This window comes from Dipodomys merriami, unplaced genomic scaffold, assembly GCF_024711535.1.
Source record: "Dipodomys merriami isolate MVZ:Mamm:240054 unplaced genomic scaffold, mDipMer1.0.p SCAF_1080, whole genome shotgun sequence".
In the NCBI taxonomy this organism is placed as follows: Eukaryota; Metazoa; Chordata; class Mammalia; order Rodentia; family Heteromyidae; genus Dipodomys; species Dipodomys merriami.
Genome location: NW_027202361.1, coordinates 149,547 through 168,110, shown reverse-complemented (window position 1 = coordinate 168,110; position 18,564 = coordinate 149,547). Strand labels below are relative to the sequence as shown.

The 18,564-nt window shown below is 40.3% G+C and overlaps 1 long non-coding RNA gene across 2 annotated transcripts; it reads left to right on the top strand.

Moving 5' to 3' along the window:
• The first annotated feature begins 1,192 nt into the window (after positions 1–1,192).
• Positions 1,193–14,719, top strand: LOC138815232 (uncharacterized). 2 transcript variants are annotated; one of them, XR_011368225.1, is made up of 3 exons: positions 1,193–1,303; positions 14,321–14,441; positions 14,535–14,719. It is a non-coding gene; the product is annotated as an uncharacterized lncRNA (long non-coding RNA). The 2 variants fall into 2 exon arrangements; XR_011368226.1 differs by lacking the exon at positions 1,193–1,303 and adding an exon at positions 6,095–6,175.
• The last annotated feature ends 3,845 nt before the right edge of the window (positions 14,720–18,564 follow it).

Below are 18,564 nucleotides of genomic sequence, written 5' to 3'. Positions count from 1 at the left end.
TGATCTCTTCAGCAAAAGGCTAGCACTCTACCACTTGAGTCACAGCACCACTTCTGGCTTTTTCTGCTTATGTGGTGGTAAGGAATCAAACTCATGGCCTCATGCATGCAAGGCAAGCATTCTACCACTGAGCCACCTTCCCAGCCCCTACCTACCTACTTTGCATCGGTGGCTCAGGTCTGTATTACTAGCTACTCAAGAAGCTGAGATCTGAGGATCACAGTTCCAAGCTAGCCCAGTCAGGAAAGTCCATGAGACTCTTATCTCCAATAAACCACTCAGAAAACCAGAAGTGGCCCAGTGGCTCAAGTGGTAGAGTGCTAACCTTGAGCTGAAAAGCTGAAGGACAGTGTTCAGGCCCAGAGTTTAAGCCCCATGACTGACAAAAAAGTGGCCCACCATTGTAGAAAACTTTTCTAGAAGGACTTTTTTTTGGGGGGGGGAGGTGCTGGTCCTAGAGCTTGAACTCAATGAACATAACATCTGGGCACTGTCTTGGAGCTGGTTTTGCTCAAAGTTACTAACCTACCACTTGAGCTACAGCTCTCTTTCCAGCTTTTTGGTGGTTAATTGGAGATAGGAATCTCATGGACTTTCCTGCTTGGACTGGCTTTGAATTGCAGTCCTCAAATCACAGCCTCCAAGGATTATAGGTGTAAGCCACCAGTGCCTGGCTTAGAAGGACTTCTTAAGAACTAAAAATAACATGAAGGCCTATGAACAGTGATTTCCTTTATTGGAATTCCAGGGTCTGAAAACCCCCAGACTTCTGCGTTCAGCTGTTTGTGAGTGCCCAGACCCCACACTGGTCACACATTAGTCAGACAGATGTGTGGAAAATGAGTCAAAGAAACTGGGCCTCCCTTTCCATAGCTCTTTTGAGATATAGTGGTCATTTTGCCTCTCTCATGAGAGTCTCATTAAGTCTGGTTCTTCAGATAGATAAGCCACTGTATAGAGAGCAAATTTCTTCTTAACTTTCATTTTATAGATGAGATTGCTACGAATTGGGAGGACCTCTATCACTACTACCTCATGTGTTCCCAGTGGGTAGTGGGTGCTATTCCTGGTCCCACTTTTAATTGACATGCTTTGTATATGAGGTAACTCCTATATAAATGTGGCTTTACTTGCTGGATTCTGGAGAAGCTTAGGAACAGGAAATTGTTTTGATTGTCATTCTGTACACAGGGTTTACTGTTCATCTGAAGACCTTGGAGAAGATGATCCTATTGGCTGGTTTGAGCTAGAAGAAGAGTGGGATGAAATAGATGTCCAACTGCAGCAGTGCCGAGTTGCCAAAGTAAGCATTAGTGAGCACAACACTCGCATGTTCTACTCCTACCCTCTTCTTATTGTGTATACTCTGTGCTAATTGTAGGCCAGCCCTAAGTCAAAACAGAACCTCAGAGGTGGAATAATTCTCAAGGAGTCCCTTGAGAATGTAGTGGGAGAGACAGATATAATATGGCTGTGATAAAGGGATATTCAGGGGCAGTTGGAACCCACAGGAAGAAGATTCAAAACAGCCTTGAATGCACTAGGAAAGATGGTGTGGAGTAAAGGGCTAGAAGTTAAGCCATCATCCTTGACTTGATTGAGATGTGTGGAGGAGTTCATCTTAGGCTGAGAAGCAAGTACACAGGCATATGTGCAAGAGATGTGTTTGCCTGGCAGTGAAAGAGACTGTCAAAGAGCTATCTGGCCACTTAATTTTTTTTAACTTCAAGTATCAATCTGAGGCTGAGACTTCAATAAGAGAATTAAGAACTATCGTCAAGGCTTTTTATGCAGTAAAATACTAGATTTGGAAAAGCCGTTAACGAAGGAACTTTTACATAAAAAGCAATTTGTACAAAAATTGGGCTTTTAAATAGTCACAGTGGCTCATGCCTACAATGTTAGAAACTTGGGAAGGCTGAGATTGGGAGGATCACAGATGAAGATCAGCCTAGGCAAAATAAAGTTGACAAGATTTCATCTTGAGCAATAAAAAGCATCCTATATATACATTTTTCTAATTTGGGAAGGCGAAGGGAAAAAAACAAAATCCTTAAATAGAGATACAGGTTGACCAATTGTAACAATGAAATGTACAAGATGAACTTTACAACCCCATGCAGGGGAGTGGGTGAATGGTAGGGGAAAATCAAAGAAGGGGATAACAATTCGATAAGAATGGTAATCATTACTTTTCTCATGTTACTGTAACCCCTCTGTACAGTATCTTTATATTATATATATATATATATATATATATATATATATATATATATATTTAAAAGGACAGTATGTTGGAAATGAACTTTTAGACTTGGTCCGGGGAATTCTAGGGGCCAAGGGAAAGTGGGAGAAAAATGAGGGAGGGGGTAAAAATGTTCAACAAAAATGTACTCATTACCATATATATCTATATATCTGCAACCCCTCTGTATATTACCTTGCCAATAAAAGTAAATTAAAAAAAAAATCTGGGCACCATAGTGCATACCTGTCATCCTAGCTGTGCGGGATTTGCAAATAAGTGAATTTTGGTATTGGCTAACTTGGGCAAAAGATGAGACTATAAAATATAAAAATTAGAAGAAAAAGATTGAGGTGTTTCTTTCTTGAGAAAAGAGCAAAGATAATGTATTGGAAAAAAAGAGACAGTATAAAATAAATGTCAACTGGGCAATCATATGCAAAAGATTAAAAAAAAAAGAAAATCTAGACCCAGATCTTATATACTTTATAACTCATAGCTCAAATTGATTATGACCTAAATATGAAACCTAAATCTAAAACTTTAAAAACATTTTTGTTGTTATTATAAAGGTGGTGTACAGGTGGGGGTACTGTTTCATAAGATGGATAATAGTACATTTCTTCCTGGACAGTCCTTTGTTCTCTCATAGTTTTTCCCTTCTGTACCCACCCAAAAGCTGTATGTATAGTTCATTTTCAACATGGTTTCTACTGTGTACCACTGCTGCATTGGTTCACTCCATGTCTCTCCATATTCTTTCCCGATCGACAGACCTGTTGGAACCATCTCTTCACTGTGATGGTAATTATTTACTGAAAGTGTGGATTCTTTCACTGAAGTCGATTACGATGAGATTTGTTACTTTTTATTTGTTCTGAATATTTCAATTTGAGTTTCCCAAATGTTTGTTGATAGATTTCTAAAACCTTTGTGCAAAATAGCTATCAAAGGACATGACCCTGTGCTCATTTCCAATCTGTATTGTATAAGCTTTTGTCTCACAAGTCACAGTTTAGTCTCCAGCTTTATGACTTGCTTACAAACAAATTATGAGAAAATTTTAAACAAATGCAGAAGTAAAGTTGGCCAGGCGCTGGCGGCTCACTCCTGTAATCCTAGCTACTGAGGAGGTTGAGATCTGAGAATCGCAGTTCAAAGCCAGCCCAGGCAGGAAAGGCCATGAGACTTTTATCTCCAATAAACCACCACAAAACTGGAAGTGGCACGGTGGCTCAAGTGGTAGAGCACTAGCCTTTAGATGAAGAGCAGAGGGACAGTGCCCAGGCCCAGAGTTCAAGCCCCATGACAGACAAAAAAGAAAGAGGAGGAGGGCTGGGAAGGTGGCTCAGTGGTAGAGTGCTTTCCTTGCATGCATGAGGCCCTGGTTTCAATTCCTCAGCACCTCATAAGCAGAAAAAGCCAGAAGTGGCACTGTGGCTCAAGTGGCAGAGTGCTAGTCTTGAGTTGAAGAGCTGAGGGACAGCACCCAGGCCCAGAGTTCAGACCCCATGACCGCCAAAAAAAAAAAAGTTGATAGTTGTCTCACCCCCAAGTGTACTCATTACTTGCCTTCAATGATGATAAGCTTATCTTGTTTCATTTATAATATACCTCACCTACTCTTCTTCCTCCTTCCCAGTATTATTTTAGAGAAAGTATATGACCATTTTATTCATCAATACTTCAAAATATACCTGTAAAACAATATTACTAAGTTTTGTTTCTCCAGTTTTTTTGTATTGCTCAGTTTTTAGATACTATCATGTTACTCAGACTAAGTACTGGAGTAAAAGGGTGCTTTAAGTATTTACAAGTACTCTGTTAGCAAATGGAATATTGTCCCAATTCTTTGTATTCACCAGGTAGCTGATTAACTAATTTTTACTTCATCCTACACAAAAAAGTAGAGGGCACATGGCTTCTTGAATAACACTAGTGCCTATTATTAGATCAACCCTATGTCATTTGTTTTTATCATCCCTTCAGAAAGCAGTGGTGAGGGTTTTTGTTTTCCTTCTTATGCTAATGAATTGAACTTCACTAATATTTTACCTGACTAAGCCATTCTTTGTCCAGCATCCTTATGTTCATGTGACCCCTGCCCCTGTCTCCCTTACTGTCTCTGTCATGTTGGGTCTTCTTTTTTTTTTTTTTTTGTTGGTTGTGGGGCCTGAACTCTGGGCCTAGGTACTGTCCCTCAGCTCTTCAGCTCAAGGCTAGTGCTCTACCACTTGAGCCACATCCATTTCCAGCTTTTTCTGTGTATTGGTGCTGAGGAATTGAACCCAGGGCCTCATGCATACAAGGGAAGCACTCTACTACCACTGAGCCACCTTCCCAGCCTTCATGTTGGGTCTTCTTGAACCCTCCATCAAATGCCTTGCACAGCATTACCTATTCACTACATTTATTTTAAAACAGTAAGTTTCTTCAAAAATAACTCAATAACCCTGTCTGGAGGCCTGATTCCTATGATTGTAAGCATAGTCTGTAAATCTACAAGATAAAGGAAAAGGTTTAACATTGTTTAAGCAACAGAAAGCTCACAAAAAACATACTCTATCCCTGCCTTTGTCTCTTCCTCTAATAGTGCATATTTTTTAGAAGTCAGTTTCTTCAACTATTGGGTCAAACCTTCCAGAAGGAAAACTTGCAGATATTACCTTGGGCATAAACTAAACTTATCTGCCACCTTTTGTTTAAGTAGTAGGTTCTTCCCTCTCCTGATACTGGGCAGGGGTTTAGTTCACTGCCACAAAGTGGTCTGCCAAATCTGCTCTCCTCATACTTGGGACAAGTATGTGATGTTATTTCATGGTACCATATGTCTGTGGAGTGTCATGAAGTAAATTTTCTAAATGTCCTTTTCCTGGCTTTCTAGAAGAATATCACTGAGCAACATCATAAGCAGTCCCTGTAGCTCACATTCCATTCACTGTGCACATATTTTAGGTAAGTTCCATTCTCCTCGATTATTGAATAATTCTAACATCTGTAGTTATTTTTCTTTAACTAGTCCTTCCTTCTGTGCTTTCGGAGTAGTGCTTCTCCTACCCAGAATTTAGAGAGATTCTCGAGTTCCTACTAGGCATGAGAATGACTAAAATAGTGATAGACTGATACTCTTCTCAAGACTTTAATCCAAGGCCCTTATAAGACAAGGCAGTATTGAACCCAGTGAAAACTTCTTCAGACCTTCAGTCTCTAATTAAATATCAAAGACAAAAACTAAAACCAAAAGAGTTTGGGGTCCTCAGTCTTCCATTACAACAACTGAAAATGCAGAGTAGTAATGTATAGAAAGAAACATTCCAGGAAGAGAGTATATGGAGACTTACAGTCCCATCAGAAAAGCAGATGGGACTGTAGAGTTCCTTAATGGAGGCACAGACTCTTGAAGGAGGGAGGGAACTGAGCATCTGCTTACAAGTTGGACTATCTGGTCTGGATGACAGATTTAGGGCTATTTGTATAAAATGCTTTCAGAATCAGTTAACGAAGATGATGATAGGTCCTGGAGGTGTTGCATGAAGAACATTTGAAGATACAGGGATTGTTAGCCTGGATTGTTGAGCTACGAGTCATGATATCAGATATATTTAACACTTATATCAAGGTATTTATGTGCCTGTGCTTTTGGAAGGACATGTGGACAGACAGTGGCATAGTCCTAGTTGTAACTACCATTTCTCTTCCTGACCCAGTCCCCTCTATTTCATAGAACTGACGCTGACATCTCTCTGTGTTCTTTATTGGAACCTGACCAGGAAAAGCCTCTTCCTACAAACAGGTGTGAGTTTGTGTCCTTTCAGTGATAACAATCCAGGTGGCCTTCTACTTATACCTGAGAAAAGTGACCTTGTTGGCATGAACATTGGTGAAGTCCTAGCTGTCATGAATACCCTCCTTTCTGTGGCTGCTTGAGAGGTACATCCTGTTTTCTTCTCCATTCTTTACCTCATGCTTCTTTAAGAGTATGTGATAAGACAGTTACTGTGGGGTTTTTTTTGGAGGGTGGGTGGGATTGATGGTACTGGGTTTGAAATCACTGCCTCATTCCTGCTAAGCAAGTGCCCTACCACCTTAGCTGTGCCTCCTAGCCCTTTTTACTCCTGTCATTTTGAGGATAGTGTCTCAGTTTTTGCATGGTCTGGACTGAGTTCCTCCTGGTCCTGGTCTCCCAAGTAACTATAGTGGCAAGCAGGTACACCCCAAGCTATCATTTAAGGTAAGATATAGTGAACATTTTTCTGAGTGTTCCTTGAACTACGGCTGCGATTATAGCATGATCTACCATACCTGGCTACAGTCTTAACTTTTGTAGTATTGTTTTTGCCATCACATCAGTTTTCTCTCATATGTCTAGACTATTCTGCCCATCTCTGTGTCCTCCTTAAAATTCTCACTACAAGATCATTGATATGTGCTGTCTTTCCAGTTCACCATGGATCATGCTGATCTCCATTTTTATTTCTGCCATTTTCTATACTTTCTCTTTCTCTTGTAGCATATCTCAATCCTGCATATTCTTCAACCTCTAAAAACTTCTTCAAGTTCTTACCATTCTGTCAAAGCCACTGAGCGAAAACTTCAGGGTTCTCACAAGTTGATTGATATAGGAGCTCAAGATGCTGGAACAACACTGAAACCTGGCTCTTCAACTGGGCCATTCAACTCTGAAATCCCACTGACTGTCTAAGAGAGTTTCCCATAATCCCTTACCACTGGGACATCAAGTACTTGACCTTTCTTCCCTTTCTCTCATCTGTGATACAGAGGAAATTGCATATACAATTAAACTTTCTAGGCCAGAGATTATTGCAGCCCCTGAATTATCTTCTTATAAAAGCAAGCATTTATGGTTATAGGGAGGGAGATAGACAGAGTTACATTAGGAGAAAAAAAAGTAAAAATGGTCTAAAGTACACCTAGCCTGAGCTTTATTTTCATGTCTGTTAGTTCAACAATGCTTACCCAATGCCTGTTGTGTGTGAGGCCCCACGTTAGGTACTGAGGATACAATGATAGAGGAGCCCAAACAAATGTGTGATTACATAATTTTGTACATACATCAGGCTGTCAAAGGATGAGCACAGGTCTAGGGAGAGGGAAGGCAACTAGGGAAAAACATTTTGGAAAACAATTGCTGAGCTCAGTGAAGGACTTTGAATAGGCTTAAACAAGCAAAGAGGAAGTTAGAGACATTTCAAATGGAGGAAGGTATACCTACAGTGGGCCTGTGATAAATGGGAAGGAACAGGTTACTAAAAAGGGGATGATAATGGGTAGATTCTGAACACGTGGTATTCATGGTTTTAGTGGCCTTAAGGTGGTAAGACCTAGTTGCACTCTCAAGATAGAAATTGTGGCTAAACATACAACAGACAAGGGTCTCATATCTAAAATATACTTGGAACTCAAAAAATTAAACCACCCAACAACAAATCCTCAAAGAAACAACTGCCCAATAAATAAGTGGGCGAAAGACTTAAAGAGAAGCTTCTCTGAAGAAGAAAGAAGGATGGCCAATAGACACATGAAGAAATGTTCAACATCCCTAGCCATAAAAGAAATGCAAATCAAAACAACATTCAGATATCACCTCACTCCAGTTAGAACAGCAAAAATCAAGAACTCTAACAACAACAGATGCTGGAGGGGATGTGGACAGAAAGGAACCTTACTTCATTGTTGGTGGGAATGTAAACTTGTTCAACCACTTTGGAAAGCAGTATGGAGGTTCCTCAAAAGACTTCACATAGACCTCCCCTATGATCCAGCAATCCCACTTTTGGGCATTTACCCAAATGTATACAAACAAGACCACACTAAAGCTACCAGCACAACTATGTTTATTGCAGCATTATTTACCATAGCTAAGATATGGAACCAACCCAGATGCCCCTCAGTAGATGAATGGATCAAGAAAATGTGGTATATATACACAATGGAATTCTATGCCTCCATCAGAAAGAATGACATTTCCCCATTTATTAGGAAATGGAAAGGTTTGGAAAAAATTATATTAAGTGAAGTAAGCCTGGCCCAAAGAAGCATAGGTCCCATGGTTTCCCTTATTTGCAATATCTAGTATAGGTATGAGTCAAGCGGAAAAGATCAGATAATGTGATGTTAGAAAAATGAACCCTTAAATATGTATTTTAATGTTTTCGTTTCTTTCATGCATTTGTTTCTAACGCATTTATAAGATTATTTCTTTGTTGCTTTGTATGTCCCTCCCCCACAGTGTAACCCCCGCTTTCACTATATTTGATGTCAGTATAACATGTGGAGGAGATGGGGACAAACAAGTCGTTTAAGGATTCAGGTGGACCTGTTGCAACAATGAGAAGTACAAAATGTCATGTCAAAACCAGCTTTACAATGTCGGTGTGTGGGGGGAGGGGGGTATAATTGGGTGGGGGGAGGGGGGAGGTGGGGAAGGGAGGTGAAGGGTAAACAAAGGAGGAGGCTGCAATGCTTGGTAAGAAATGTATGCATTATCCTGCCCATGTAATTGTAGCCCCTCTGTACAGTATGTTCTCAAATAAAATTAAATTAAATTAAATAAAAAAAAAAGAAATTGTGGCTAAATTGAGCTGCAGAGCTGAGGGACAGCGCCCAGGCCCAGAGTTCAAGCCCCACAACCAGACCCAAAAAAAGAAAGAAAGAAAGAAATTGTGGCTAAAGATTCGTAACCAGTAACGAACAGGAAGTCATGATTGGGGACTGCCTCACATCACTCATGGGCATCTTGAGGAAATCTACAAGGAAGGTAACCAGGACAGTAGGAAGGAGTATCAGGAAGAAATTCTGGCAGAGAAAGGGAAAGAACTTAAAGAGGGCCAGAGTTTGCAGAGCCTGAGGTTCAGTGGAGAGGCTTTGCTCTCCAAGTGGTAAATGGGAATGATCCAATAGAGACAGTAGAATGGGACTAAAGGAAAAGCAAAGCCACAGCATGAAGGGACCATTTCAAAATGTGGTTCACATACAAAAGAATAGATATGGAGGGACAATAAGTGAAAACAACTCTCTGTAGTATCATTCTTAAGTGTGTGTTCACAGGTTCCTTGTTTTTCTTTCTAGTCATCCCTGTACAATGTGTTGGTTATTGCTTTTTTTTTCACCTTGATAGCATACAATCTTCTGTGAAATATTTGATTTGTTTAACAATGTTTTTGAGTTTCATTCATGTGTTGTCATTTGTATTCACTGGTGTACCACAATAGTCTCTTTATGACATACCATAATTATCTGCTTAACTTGGAGAGGCATATGGGTTGATTCTAGTTTAGAGGAATTAATTACAGACAGTGCTAATATTAGCATATTTCATAGTTTTTTGTTTTGTTTTGTTTTGTTGGTTGTGGGGCTTGAACTCTGGGCTTGGGTGCTGTCCCTCAGCTCTTCAACTCATGGCTAGTGCTCTACCATGTGAGCCACAGTGCCACTTCTGGTTTTCTGGTGGTTTATTGGAGATAAGAATCTCACAGCCTTTCCTGCCTGGGCTGGCTTTGAACCACAATTCTCAGATCTCAGCCTCCTGAGTAGGTAGTGTTATAGGTGTGAGCCACCAGCATTTGGCACTTCGTAGTTCTTCTTCTTTTTTTTTTTTTTTTTTGTTGGTTGTGGGGCTTGAACTCTGGGCATGGGCGCTGTCCCTGTGATCTTCAACTCAAGGGGAGCACTACCACTTGAGCCACAGTGCCACTTCTGGTTTTCTGGTGATTTATTGAAGATAAGAGTCTAACGACTTTTCTTCCCAGGCTGGCTTTGAACTGCGATCTTCAGATCTCAGCCTCCTCAGTATCTAGGATTATAGGCCTGAGCCACTGATGCCGGGCTACTTGATAATTCTTCTTCTTTATTTTTTTTTTTGTATGTCGTTCGTAGGGCCTGAACTCTGGGTCTGGGTGCTGTCCCTCAGCTCTTCAGCTGTAGACTAGCACTCTACCACTTGAGTCTCAGCCCTACTTCCAGATTTTTCTGCTTATGTGGTGCTGAGGAATCGAACTGAGGGCCTCAAGCATGCAAGGCAAGCACTCTACCACTGAGTCACCTTCCCAGTTCCAACTTCATAATTCTTATGTGACAGACCCTCTGGAGGTTAGATGCCCCTTTAGAGAAAGTCCAAAGAACAAAGATGACGAAGAGTTACAAAAAGATAATGAATTATTTTCAAGTAGGTTTTTAAAATAAAATAAAAAAGTGGGAAAATCCCATCTTCCCTTCCAATATACAGGCACAATTTTTTTTTTCAGGCACACAAAAAAATCAGACACAAATTGAATGGACATTTCTAAAGTTTGGGCTCATTAGTATACATGTTCATCTTCAACAGACATCTCTAAGCATTTTCAATGGTAGGAAGATTACAAGCTACTTGGCTACTTCTTTCATTTACAAATTCTAAATTCTGTAGTCATTTAGTCAATTCTCCTAACTTAAAATATTATGTTTTCTAAAAACATCCTCCTTATAGAGAGATTCCACACAGTGGTCCAATTTCAATCCTTTGTAAATTACGCTTTTAAAAATTAAAGGTTGGGCTGGGAATGTGGCTTTGTACTAGAGTGCTTGCCTAGCATCCAGGAAGCCCGGGATTTGATTCCTCATTACCACATATATAGAAAAAGCCAGAAATGGTGGTGTGGCTCAAGTGGTAGAGTGCTAGCCATGAGCAAAAGAAGCTGTGGGACAGTGCCCAGGTCCTGAGTTCAAGCCCTGGACTGGCAAAAGTAAAAATTAAAAAAAAAAAATTAAAGGTTTCACCAGGTGCGAGATTACAGCTAATCAGATAGCTGAGATCCAAGCCAGTCTGGGCAGGAAAGAATATAAGAATTTTTTATCTCCAATTAACCACATCTTCTCCCCCCACTCCCCAGAAAAGCCAGAAGTAGAGATGTGGTTTAAGTAATAGAGGAATAGTAGCCTCAAGCAAAAAAGCTGAGGGACAGCACTCAGGTCTTTAGCTCATGCTCCAGAACTGCCACCAAAAGAAAAATAAATGCTTCTGTTCTTTTTAGTGATATATATTTACCATTTAAAACAATATGTAGCTCCTAGTTCTTCAAATACCCTGACACTGGTCTTTAGCCTGAAATTAGACATACTTTTCCAAAAATGAAGAGCTAACATTTAGTGAGATCACTGCCCCCAGTCACACAATATCAGTGATATCACTAGCAATTCTGTTTTTGTTGTTGTTATTGTTTCTTAAGCCTAGTAAAGAGGTCACATAACTGTAGCGTAACAATTTTTGATGTTTGAATTTATATTTTCATTTTCAAATGAATTGCTAGAAAATGTGATTTTCCTATTGTTGTCCTTCAATGATGGATTATCTTTACTTTTTCCATATATTATTTTCAATTTGTTGTACAGGGTAGATTTATTTTAACATGTGCATATACTCATAAAATGTAGGGGCTGGGAAGGTGGCTCAGTGGTAGAGTGCTTGCCTTGCATGCATGAGACCCTGGGTTTGATTCCTCAGCACCACATAAGCAGAAAAAGCCAGAAGTGGTGCTGTGGCTCAAGCAGTAGAGCGCTAGCCTTGAGCTGAAGAGCTGAGGGACAGTGCCCAGGCCCAGAGTGCAGGCCCCATGACTGACAAAAAAAAAAAACAAAACAAAACAAAACTCATGCAATGTACCTTGATCAGACTCACACCTTCTTTTCCATTCTCCCTCAACCCTGCTAGTGGGAGATTTGATTGAAAACTCAGGAGAAGGGCCCAGATACAGAAGATTCATTACAAGAAAGAGATTAACAATGGGGTGGGCTTCTTGGGGTGCAGAAGTTGTCTTGTGGAGCAAAAAAACACATTTGTATGTTCCACAAAAATGCAGAGCAATAGGGAAGTTTTCCTAAAACCATTTTTCTTGGTTCACTTCTGGATTGAATGCTCTTTCATAAATTTGCCCCATACACATAGGTTTTTGTTTTTGCTTTGCCAGTGACAGCTGCTTCTATAAAGATAGTTCCTGCCCAAGTTCTGGGAACACATTATTGTAGTGTGAGCTGTTGATGCTCAGTGAGCACCAGGGGAAGTTGGCTCTGTGGTCTTTTCTCTGTTCTGGTCTGTGCAAGGTAGCCTGCTCTCCCGGTGCCATTTGCAATTGAAGAGCACAGACTCTGGAGCCAAAGATCTTGCTGTGTACCTTATAGAAAAAATGTGAGTATCAATACACAATCCATGAAAACAGATAGTTATAACTCACGCATCAAGTATGTATATGGCTTATTTCAGTTCCGATCTATAGTTATTTCTGCTTTTTTTTTTTGTTATTTGGAAGTTTTTGTTTTGTTGAGACAATATTTCACTATGTACCTGAGGTGTGCCCTGAACTCGTGACTCTCTTGCCTCAGCCTCTCAAGTGCTGAAGTTACAAGCCTGTGTCACCACCTTGTTCAGATTATTTTTGGTTTTTTTGACCCATTTCTGGGTCTAGAACCTAGGGCCTGAGTGCTATGGCTGAGCTTTATTGCCTAAGGCTATTGCTCTACTTGAGCCACAGCACCCCTTCCTGCCCTTTTCCTGGTTAATTGGAGATAGAGTCAAGTTGGCATAGAACTCAGCCTCCTGAGTAGATAGGATTGCATGCATGAGCCACCATGCCTAGCCTTTTTTTCTTTTCTTGGGGCGGTGGGGGGAAGGTGCTAGTGCTTGAACTTAGGGCCTAGGCACTTTCCCTTAGCTTTTTTGCTCAAGATGAACACTCTGCCACTTGAGCCATAGTTCTACTTCTGGCTTTTTGTTTCTTAGCTACAGATAGAGGCTTCATGGACTTTCCTTCCTGGGCTGGCTTCAAACTTTGATCCTCAGATCTCAGCCTGCTGAGTAGCTAGGATTACAGTTATGAGCCATTAGCATTAGTGTTTTTATTTAGAATTTGGTCATTCTGCTGCCTAGTCATTCTCTTTGCAATCATACAGCACTCGTAAGTGATATTATTGCATGTCAGGGGAGTCTGCCATCTCTGTTAATCATCACCCTCAAAAGAAAGTCTGAAGCTTTTAAAATCTATAACTTTTATAAATCACTGAAAATATTGATACTTGTTTCCTGTAAATCGACAGAAAATTGTATGAAATCCAACAGATGGTGAGAAATTGACTATTCACTTCTGCCAAATTTGGTCTCAGCAATTATGACAAAATGCTTGGAGTTCTGGATCAAGCCACTTAGGCCTTGGGAGATCAGAACATTAATTCATGGACCCATTGTAAACTAAAGGAAAGGGAAGGCTAAGAGCTGACTCATTTGGTCAATTTTTCATATTTTTCCCTTTTCCTTCCCCCGTCCCTTTTCTTTTCCCCTTTTCCTTTTCCCTTTCCCTCTCTCTTTCTCTTTCACTCTTTCACAGTACTGGTATTTGAATTCAGGGCTTTGCTTGCTAAGCAGGTATAACTCAGCCACACCTCCTATTTTTACTTAACTTATTTTTCAAATAGAGTATTACCTTTCTGTGTGGGCCAGCTTGGACTGCAATTTTCCTATTTGTATTCCCCAAATATCTGGAACTACAACTATATAATCATATGTTCAGATTTTTATTGGTTGAAATGAGGTCTCCCAAGATGAGTTCTCTTAAACTTCTTGTCTAGGCTGACCTTAAACTGTAGTCCTCCCAAGTAGCTAGGACTACAGGCATCACCACTTCTTTTTAGATAAGTTTTCACTGTGTAGCCCATGCTGGCCTTGAACTTGCTGTCTACCCAGGCTGCCCTTGAAATTCTCAGTTCTTCCTCAGCCTTCTGAGTGCTGGGATCAAAGACATAACTTAGAGTGATATCTCCACTTCATTGAAAAGCAACAAAGACAAAAACTCACCTTAAACTTAACTATCACTCATATCAACTACTGAAATTTTCACTGCTTTTCCCTTTCAGAGGAAATAAGATTGACATTGTTCATTTGGATGATGCTTAATGGTTTTGTGATCTGCTGTTCCCTTCTCCCTGCTTTGGTAGTCAGGTTCTATAGCCCTCCCTAGCTTTGCCCTTGGTAATAATGTAGTAAATGATGTTCTTACCATATAAAATATTAACTACTTTATGTTTTGATAGATGTGGGACAGTTTCTGGCAAGCATGAGAGTGATTTTGGAATCCCTTTTGTCACAGAATAGTGGAAAACCGTAGTAGAAAAACTGTGTAATTCAGTGTTTTCCATGGCAGCTCATCAACTGGTAAGGAGAAGTGGCTATTTGCAATAAGCAGGGAAGGGAGTGGTGGAAATACCAGCATGTGCAGTGAATACTGAGTACTTCATCTTCCTTTAGGTCATCTTTCTCCTAGACTTCTGTTCTTTGGACATTTCACACTGTACTCTCTTGAGAAAGTTGAAGAAGCTGTTGAAGAAGCTCTGTAATGACCCTGAAGGAGGACTGAGCAAGGTAACTTGAGTTGGCCCTGAACCTGTATTGCTTCCTCTCTTCAGAGAGATATGACTCTACCAAATAAAACATACTGGACTACAGATATATGCAAATAAATTGCCTCTAGAAGCTTTATTGGTATTTTTGCCAACACGGATAGTAAATACCACCTTGATTTGTCATTAGCATTAGAAAGGAGGCAGAAAAGCTGTATAACTTATCTAATCATTTTAGAGTATATTAAGTTACATAAAATCTATGTAAATAAAGTCTGAAAGATTTGTCTAGCCAGGTGCTTGTAGCTCATACCTGTAATACTAACTACTCAGGGTTGAGATCTGAGGATCTCAATTTGAAGCCAGTGTAGGCAGGAAAGCCTGTGAGACTCTTATCTCCAAATAACCAGTTGGGGGGAGAGGGGCAGATGAGGAGGGGTAGGCTCGAGGTGTGGCTCAATTGGTGGAGTGCTAGTCTTGAATGAAAAAGCCCAGGGACAGCACCAAGACCCTGAGTTCAAGCCCCATGACAGGCACACACACACAAAAATGAAGTCTAAAAGAGAAAATATACATGGAAAGACAAATAAGAAGGTTTGGTATTTAAAAGAATTATCTCCCATACTTAATTTTTATTATATAACATTTGTTCATAATGTTTTTGAGTTTCATAACTCCCTGATGGTAGTAGAAAGGGCATATACATTTAGCAGATCTTTTTTATTTTCTCATTTTGTTTTTTGGTGTAAAACTGGAACTCAAACTTAGTACCTGTTGCTTTGGCTCATTAGGTAGTGCACTACCAACCAACTAAACCATGCCTCCAACCCTGATGTTTTTATTGGTTGTGGGGCTTAAACTGAGCCTGGGCACGGTGCCTGAGCTCTTCAGCTCAAAGCCAGTGCTCTACCATTTGAGCCACAGCATCTAATCCTAATCGGTTTCTTTGCCAGTATTGGTTCTTGAATTCTGGGCCTATTCCTTAGCTCCTTTTTCTCAAGACTAGCATTCTACCACTTGAGCTATTTCTGGCTTTTAATGACAGATAAGACTTTCCTGACAAAGCTGACTTCAAACTGCAATCTTCAGATCTCAGCCTCCTGGGTAACTAGGATTAGAATCATGAGCTAAAAAGAAAACTTCCTTTATTTTTAAGAGGAAAAAAGAGTGGTCTTAGGCATGCCAAGGTCCTAAGTAAAAATGTGAGCTCTTTAAACTTTTAATTCAGTGTTTTTCTCCAGTGGAATTCATACCAGTACTTATTTTTAAAAATAGTTGTGTCACTGCTAAAAGATAAAAGCATGAGTCCCTAAAGTATAATCCTAATGCACTTCTGCTGAGTGATAGATGTCTATTGACCAGCTTAGCCTGTGTAAAATTTCATCAGGGCTGTCAAAGCCTGTGATCTACAGCATTGATAGTCTATTGTGACAGTTGGTTCTGTAATAGTATCTGGAATTTTCTCCTACTCATTTGTCTGCCTAGCTGGATGTTGAGACCTGGCAGCAGGAACAGCCTGTGGTACTACATACATGGACCAAGAAATCTGCCCATAACTATGAAAATAACTGCCATGAAGTATCTGTCTTTGTTAGCCCAGGGGCAACCTATTTTGAAGTGGAATTTGATAAGAGGTGTGAAACCGAAAAGCGCTAAGACTTACATGTATTTTCTTCCAAGCAATAGTGGATCAAAAACAAGAGAAAGAATATAATAGAGATTATGCCTTCACAGGTATGATTATCTGGAATTTACAGACTCTAGAGTTAGGAAGACACACTGACACAAAACTTGGTACTTATAAGTGGCCTAAGGTAAGTCATATTCCCAAATCAAGGTAAATAAGTACTTCTGTAGCAATTCTTGTCCTTTTTCCAACCTTAGAGCTAAAGGTATGGTGTTTGGAAAAAGAAGGACTAGCTAGGCTCTGGTGGCTTATGTTGATAATGTTCAAAATCCTAGCTACTCAGCAGGTTGATATCTGAGGAATAAGATTTAAAGCTAGCCTAGGTAGACAAATCTAAGAGAGGCTTATCTCAACCAGCAAAAAGCAAGAGTGGAGACATGTTTTGAATGGTAGAATGACAGCCATGGCCAAAATAGCTGAAAAAGACTCAAAGCTTTAAGTACAAACCTTAATAGTGGCACATTTCTAGAATGTGTTATTAGATAGTTTTGACCATACATCAGGCTCTCAAGGGATGAACACAGGTCTAGGGAGAGGGAAGTCAACTAGGGAAAGGCATTTTAGAAAAGAAGTGCTGAGCTCAGGGCAGGACTTTGAATCAGCTTAAACAAGCAAAGAAGAAGTTAGAGACATTTCAAATGGAGGGCAGTACACCTACAGTGGGCCTGTGATGAAATGGGAAGGAACAGGTGACTAAAAAGGGGATGATAATGGGTAGATCCTGAACATGTGGTACTTGTGGTTTTAGTGGCCTTCAAGTGGTAAGACCTAGTTGCACTCTCAAGATAGACATTGTGGCTAAAGATTCGTAACCAGTAACGAACAGGAAGTCATGATTGGGGACTACCTCACATCACTCATGGGCATCTTGAGGAAATCTACAAGGAAGGTATCCAGGACAGTAGGAAGGAGTATCAGGAAGAAATTCTGGCAGAGAAAAGAGAAAGAACTTAAAGAGGGCCAGAGTTTGCAGAGCCTGAGGTTCAGTAGAGAGGCTTTGCTCTGCAGGTGGTAACTGGGGAGTGATCCAATAGAGACAGTAGAATGGGATTGAAGGAAAAGCAAAACCACAGCATGAAAGGACCATTTCAAAATGTGGTTCACATACAAAAGAATAAATATGGGGGTCTGGGAAAGTGGCTCAGTGGTAGAGTGCTTGCCTTGCATGCATGTGGCCCTGGGTTTGATTCCTCAGCACCACATAAGCAGAAAAAGCTGGAAGTGGTGCTGTGGCTCAAGTGGTAGAGCACTATCCTTGAGCTGAAGAGCTGAGGGACAGCGCCCAGGCCAGAGTTCAGGCCCCACAACCGGACCCAAAAAAAACCAAAACTGTACAGAGGTGTCACATTTCTGGGAGTAAATAATGAGTACATTTCCTAACAAGCATTGTTCCCTCCTCCCACCATCCCTTCCCTCCCACCTCCACAAATACACTCCCCTCCCCCTTCCCCTGCCTAAATTGTAAAGTTCATTTTTCAACAGAGTGTCTTGTGCATCTCATTGTTACAATGGGTTAACCTGTATCCCTATTTAACCATTTTGTATTTCCCTTCCCCTCACCAAATTAGAGAAACGTATGCACAGGATGTTGGTTTACCAACTTCAAATACAATGAAAACAGGGGTTATAGCGTGGGGGAGGAACATATACAGAAACAAAAAAAATCACATCACACATCATAAGTACATTAGAAACAATAACAAGAAAGTAAAAAACCCTATCTTAGGGTTCATTTCCCTTAATATCATCTTATCTGCTCATATGCACATAGCTTTTGATGTATTCTGCTTATCACAGACATATATTAGTTATTGAAAATAAGGGAAACCATGGGACCTATGTTTCTTTGGACTTGGCTTACTTCACTTAATAAATATTTTTCCAAGACTTTCCAGTTCTTAACAAATTGGGCGATACCATTCTTTCTGATGGAGGCATAGAATTCCATTGTGCATATACACCCATATTTTCTTGATCCATTCATCTACTGAGGGGCATTAGGGTTGGCTCTATATCAGCTATTGTAAATAATGCTGCAGTAAACATAGTTGTGCTGGTAGTTTTAGTATGGTCTTGTTTGTGATCATTTGGGTAAATGCCCCAAAGTGGGATTGCTGGGTCATAGGAGAGCTTTATATGGAGTCTTTTGATGAGCCTCCATATTGCTTTCCAAAGTGGTTGAACAAGTTTACACTCCCACCAAGAATGCAGTAGAGTCCCTGTGGCCACATACTCTCCAGCATCTGTTGTT